The sequence below is a fragment of the Silene latifolia genome, chromosome Y (assembly GCF_048544455.1).
Source record: "Silene latifolia isolate original U9 population chromosome Y, ASM4854445v1, whole genome shotgun sequence".
Taxonomy (NCBI): domain Eukaryota; kingdom Viridiplantae; phylum Streptophyta; class Magnoliopsida; order Caryophyllales; family Caryophyllaceae; genus Silene; species Silene latifolia.
The window spans coordinates 61,068,084-61,074,672 of record NC_133538.1 but is presented as its reverse complement, the minus strand read 5'-3'; the positions used below and the strand labels follow the sequence as shown (position 1 = coordinate 61,074,672).

At 38.7% G+C, this 6,589-nt stretch overlaps 1 non-coding gene across 1 annotated transcript; it reads left to right on the top strand.

Moving 5' to 3' along the window:
* Positions 1 to 6,166: 6,166 nt before the first annotated feature.
* On the top strand, positions 6,167 to 6,237 carry TRNAG-GCC (transfer RNA glycine (anticodon GCC)). The gene has a single exon. It is a non-coding gene; the product is annotated as a tRNA-Gly (tRNA).
* Positions 6,238 to 6,589: the final 352 nt, after the last annotated feature.

Sequence of the window (6,589 nt, the reverse complement as noted above, 5' to 3'; positions counted from 1 at the left end):
AGGAGTTGGAATCATCGTTTCGACCAAGTGATAAAAGAAAATGGATTCACTCGATCGATCGAGGAACCATGTCTATATATCAAGTCGAGTGGGAGCAAGATTGTCTTCCTAATATTGTATGTTGACGACATACTCCCGATTGGGAATGACATACCTCTCTTAACTTCGGTGAAAGTATGGTTGAAAAACCATTTCCAGATGAAAGATCTGGGAGAGGCACAAAGAATTCTAGGCATCCGTATCTATCGAGATAGATCACGACGGATGCTATCTCTCGATCAGAGTCTTACATAGACAAAGTCCTAGAGAGATTCAGCATGACTAACTCCAAGAAGGGGTTCCTTCCTATGTCTCCAGGGGTGCATTTGAGCAAGTCTCGAGGCACCGAGACACCGGAAGAGAAAGAACGCATGACACGGATTCCTTATGCTTCGGCTATAGGATCAATCATGTATGCCATGATATGCACACGTCCGGACGTGGCATATGCATTGAGTATGACGAGTCGATTCCAACAAAGACCCAGGTGAACCACATTGGTTGGTGTCAAGAACATTCTTAAGTACCTACGGAGGACTAAAGATTGGGCATTGACTTATGGAGGCGAACAAAAGCTATGCGCAACCGGTTACGAAGATGCTAGCTTCCAAACGGATCGTGATGACTCGAAATCTCATCTGGATTCGTTTTTACTCTTAATGGCGCTGCAGTCACCTGGAAGAGTTCGAAACAAACTGTTACAGCAGATTCTACGACCGAGTCCGAGTACTATCTTTGCGTCTGAAGCTACAAAGGAAGCGATATGGATGCGTCAATTCTTACATGGGCTATCCGTAGTGCCTAGTTCGAATGACCCGATCACCATCTATTGCGACAATAGTGGTGCCATCTTCCAAGCTAAGGAGCCAAAGTCTAGCAACAAGTCTAGACATGTACAACGGAAAGCTCATCTAATCCGGGATTACGTGGAGCAAAAGAGAGAGTGATAGAAAAGATTGCTACAGATGACAACATAGCAGATCCTCTCACTAAAGCATTACGACAAGATAAGCATGAAGGGCACGTTAATTCCATGGGAATTAAACGTGTTCCTAAGTTGTAGTACTCTTTTATGGATCGGATTCATTCCCTTTTGTACTCTATACAACATCATCGTTTTGATATTTATATATTTTGTTTTTCATGTGGATTTGTACGACAAATTTTGAACACCACAAAGTGAATCGCAAAAACATTATATTTTTTTAGTCCTTAATTGCCCACATGAGCTGATAACTCGGCAATTATTTTGTGACGTTGGTTGATGGTGGGTTCAACTAGCCATAAGTCAACAAAGTTGGACGACCAATCACAGAGGCGTTTTATACGGATATTTCGTAGGACACAATTGTGACATCGACGTGGAGTCCTAAATGTTTTATAACATTCGATGCCCGGTCGTGGATAGGACCTCCATGATGATCCTAAGAGTCGATTCTTTTGACTATCGACTGTCTCTTGAGACTAAGGCAGATTTTGGGTGACTTTGGTTTCTTTCTCACGGTCATCCGTAATGTGGGGCCAAGTAGATTTTTTTTCGGGTCATTTCATGCCGTGCTTAGATCGGAAGGAGTTCGAGTTGAAGGAAATATTCAGCCTTTATCGGGTACTCGATATTTTTCGGGGCCACTCGAGGAGTCAGAATCGAAATGCATGGCCATGCTCGGATACGGATTCGTTTTATCAGTTGAGTTACTCTCTAGTCGGGGAAACCACTCTAGATACAGATCGATTGTAAAATACGACCTTTGTGGATCCAGATCTGCAAATTGTTTTACATTGAGTGGGAGAAATTTTAAATGAATATGAGAATCGGTTATCGCACATACACTTGTTCGGACAAGTGGGAGTTTGTTGGAGGTAGTGTCCTCCAGTTAGTGCGGATAACGTCATTGCACATACACTTGTACGGACAAGTGGGAGCTTGTTGGGGTTGGTGTCCTTAACAGTTAGTGCAAGGACTTATAAACCTCTAAAAGGATCAAAGGGTATACTTTGTATCATAATCAGTTGATCCACGTTTATCAATAACGGTTGGCTTGCTAGATAAGTTTGACGTTATTGTCATGCAGATGGCGGTGATCAAATGGTCCCTAAAAGTCACACCTATAGGATACGTCTTGAGTGATGTGACGGTATGAAAATACAAATCATGTAGATGCAAATCGACTAACCAGTTAGTCCGAGTTATTTGATTAATAAATTAGTCAAAATGTGATGTTGAGATTTTTATATTTAATACGGATTAAATATCATGGGCTAAAAGGCGAATTAACTTGATTAATTCAGTAAAATTAAATATAAGCGTTTTATATTTAATTAAATGTGTATTGAATATAATTATACAATACTGTTTTGTCGGACATGTATTAATAATTCAACTAACCCGTATTATTAGTTGATGCCTTAATTTCCGATAACCGATAACAGTTTATAATGAAACCGCGTCGTATACATTTAGTAAGCTGTGGACCGGACCGCAAGTTTAAGTGAAGAGAAAATGAAAAGCCCATTTCTCCTCACTCACTTGGTTTGGCCGGTTTTGGGGAGAACAAAAGGAGAGCTCTCTCCTCACTTCTAACCTAATCTTATTTGCAAAAAGAAATTAGGGTTTTGGGAATTGTGCCTCTCAGAACTCGGATCTCACATCCAACACAACTCACAAAACTATCCTCTCAATATTGCAAAGGCAATTAGAGGAATTGATCTAGCACAAGGGCATTACTCGGACTATCTTGGGTGCATCGTTTAGGAGGAGATTTGCTTTAATCTCTCATTGCCTTTTGCACTAGGACCGAAGGTTATTTCTACATCTTTATCGTTTTCATCATGTTTTTGTTTTATGACTATAAACTACATATAAATTTTACGTTATAATCCTTAATTCGATGGGTAGTATACGGATATTAACCTACACTTTTGTTGCTCTTTATGGCGCTTTCGGACTAAAAGGTTTTATGTTACGCCAATTCGAACTTGCTCGATCTGTTCAATTGCGCCCTTATAATGCAATTGCATTCTCTGGCCCAATTGCTGTTTTTGTTTATGTATTCCTAATTTATCCACTAGGTTAGTCTGGTTGGTTCTTTGCGCCTAGTTTTTGGTGTAGCAGCCATATTCCGATTCATCCACTTTTTTCAAGGGTTTCATAATTGGACGCTGAACCCTTTTCATATAATGGGGGTTGCTGGTGTATTGGGCGCCGCTCTGTTGTGCGCTATTCATGGTGCTACCGTAGAAAATACTTTATTTGAAGATGGTGATGGGGCAAATACATTTCGGGCTTTTAACCCAACCTAATTTGAGGAAACTTATTCAATGATCACCGCTAACCGTTTTTGGTCCCAAATCTTTGGGGTTGCTTTTTCCAATGAACGTTGGTTACATTTCTTTATGTTATTTGTATCAGTAACCGGTTTATGGATGAGTGCTCTTGGGGTAGTCGGTCTGTTCTTGAACCTACGTGCCTATGACTTCGTTTCGCAGGAAATCCTTGCAGCAGAAGATCCTGAATTTGAGACTTTTTACACCAAAAATATTCTCTTAAATGAAGGTATTCGTGCTTGGATGGCGGCTCAAGATCAACCTCATAAAAACCTTATATTCCCTGAGGAGGTTCTATCCCATGTAAACGCTCTTTAATGGAACTTTAGCTTTAGCCGGTCGTGACCAGGAAACCACTGGTTTCGCTTGGTGGGCCGGGAACGCTCGACTTATCAATTTATACAGAAACCTACTTGGAGCTCATGTAGCCCATGCCGAATTAATCGTATTCTGGGCCAGAGCAATGAATCTCTTTTAAGTGGCTCATTTCGTACCAGAGAAGCCGATGTACAAACAAGGATTAATTTTACTTGCCCACCTAGCTACTCTAGGATGAGGGGTAGGCCCCGGCGGAGAAGTTATAGACACCTTTCCATACTTTGTATCTAGAGTACTTCACTTAATTTCTTCGGCAGTATTGGGCTTTGGTGGTATTTATCTTGTACTTATAGGCCCTGAAACTCTTGAAGAATCTTTTCCATTCTTTGTCTATGTGTGGAAAGATATAAATAAAATGACCACAATTTTGGGCATTCACTTAATCTTGTTAGGTATAGTCGCTTTTCTTCTAGTATTCAAAGCTCTTTATTTTGGGGGCGTATATGATAGCTGGGCTCCGGGAGGGGGGTGTAAGAAAAATTACCAACATAACCCTTAGTCCAAGTATTATATTAGGTTATTTACTAAATCGCCTTTTGGGGGAGAAGGGTGGATTGTTACTGTAGACGATCTGGAAGATATAATTGGGAGACACGTATGGATAGGTTCCATTATTTGTATACTTGGTGGAATTTGGCATATCTTAACTAAACCTTTTGCATGGGCTTATCGCGCACTTGTTTGGTCGGGAGAAGCTTATTTTTCTTATAGTTTAGGTGTTTTATTCGTTTTTGGTTTCATTGCTTGTTGCTTTGTCTGGTTCAATAATACTGCTTATCCTAGTGAGTTTACGGACCCATTGGACCAAAAGCTTCTCAAGCCCAAGCATTTACTTTTTAGTTAGAGACCAACGTCTTGGCGTTAATGTGGGATCCGCTCAAGGACCAACTGGTTTAGGTAAGTATCTAATGCGTTCTCTGACTGGAGAAGTTATTTTTGAGGGAGAAACTATGCGTTTTTGGGATTTGTGCGCTCTTTGGTTAGAATTCCTTAGGGGTCCAAATGGTTTGGACTTGAGTCAACTGAAAAAAGACATACAACCTTGGCAAGAACGACGTTCAGCTGAATATATGACTCACGCTCCTTTAGATTCTTTAAGTTCTATGGGTGGTGTAACTACCGAGATCAATGCGGTCAACTATGTCTCTCCTAGAAGTTGGTTAGCCACTTCGCATTTTGTTTTACGATTCTTTCTATTTGTAGGCCATTTGTGGCATGCGGGAAGGGCTCGTGCAGCTGCAGCAGGATTTGAAAAAGGAATTGATCGTGATTTTGAACCTGTTCTTTCGATGACCCCTCTTAATTGATTAATTGAGACGATAAATTCAATGTTTTAATGTTTTCTTTAATGTTTCCAAAGTAGGAATATGTTTTATTACATCATACAAATTGGAATCCGATCATACATAAAAAGTCTTTTTTTTTAATTCATTTATAGATTTCTTTTATTTAGTTTTAATTTTATGGCTCGGCTAGGCGAGATGGTCGAGCCATTCCCTTTATTTTTCCCGGTCTGGTAAAAAAAAGTCTCTTGAACGATCAAAAGGAGAGAGAGGGATTCGAACCCTCAATAGTTCTGAACAAAGAACCATGTCGGTTTTCAAGACCGGAGCTATAAACCACTCAGTCATCTCTCCAACATAATTCCATTTTCATTTTATTCTTATTCACCCGAATAGAACATGGTCATATGAGTTTTGATATCATCATGAGTAAAAGGATTAGATATATATATAAGTTGATAGGGGCCATCCATCCATTTATATGTATAATTTATGACTAATTAATAATTTAAAAATTTCTTGCGCGTTCCATTAAAGTGGTAAATATCAAAAAAATGGATTCTCATAGTATAAAATCCCTCTGCGATACATTTTTTTTACAATGACGGATTAGGGGGGATCAAATGGTATAGTTCGTTTGTTGGTAACGTGGAGAATTATAATTATGACTATAGCTTTCCAATTGGCTGTTTTTGCATTAATTGCTACTTCATCAATCTTACTGATTAGCATACCCGTTGTATTTGCTTCTCCTGATGGTTGGTCAAGTAACAAAAATATTTTATTTATCGGCACATCATTATGGATTGGGTTAGTTTTTCTAGTGGGGATCCTTAATTCTCTCATTTCTTGAACCTATTTTTTATAGATCCAAAAATAACCCCTCCCCCTGATTATAATTATTTTCGGTTCTGAGACACAGTAAAATTTAATCAATATAACATATAAGACCCCTAAAATAAATAAATAAAATAAAAATTTAGAATTTTGAGGGAGGGGTCAAACTTCAATTTCTTGAATGAATTGAAAAAAATGGAATTGCCTTGACGAAAGTATCGGGCCACACTCTACCCAAATATGATCCAGATATTTTATATATTAATATTAGGTGATAACATATTCCTTCTCAAGAAGGAAAACATGCGGATATAGTCGAATGGTAAAATTTCTCTTTGCCAAGGAGAAGACGCGGGTTCGATTCCCGCTATCCGCTCAGGAAAAATTTATCTTTACTATGATAAAGATAAAATTTAATATAGTTGATCACGATAGTGTAGTGATTCTATACTTCGCATTCTTCTTTTTCTATCACCTCAAAACAAAAGAAAAAACGAATTAATTATTATTTTAGTTAACTAATTCAAACCTACTTTTTTTTGACAAAATAAACATTTTGCGGAGACAGGATTTAAACCCGTGACCTCAAGGTTATGAGCCTTGCGAGCTACCAAGTTGCTCTACCCCGCGCTGAAGAAAAGAACTGGGAACAAATAGACGAATACTTTTTGTTTGTACCCCTTTACCATATCTTTATATATAGAATAACCCATTTATACAGAATGGTA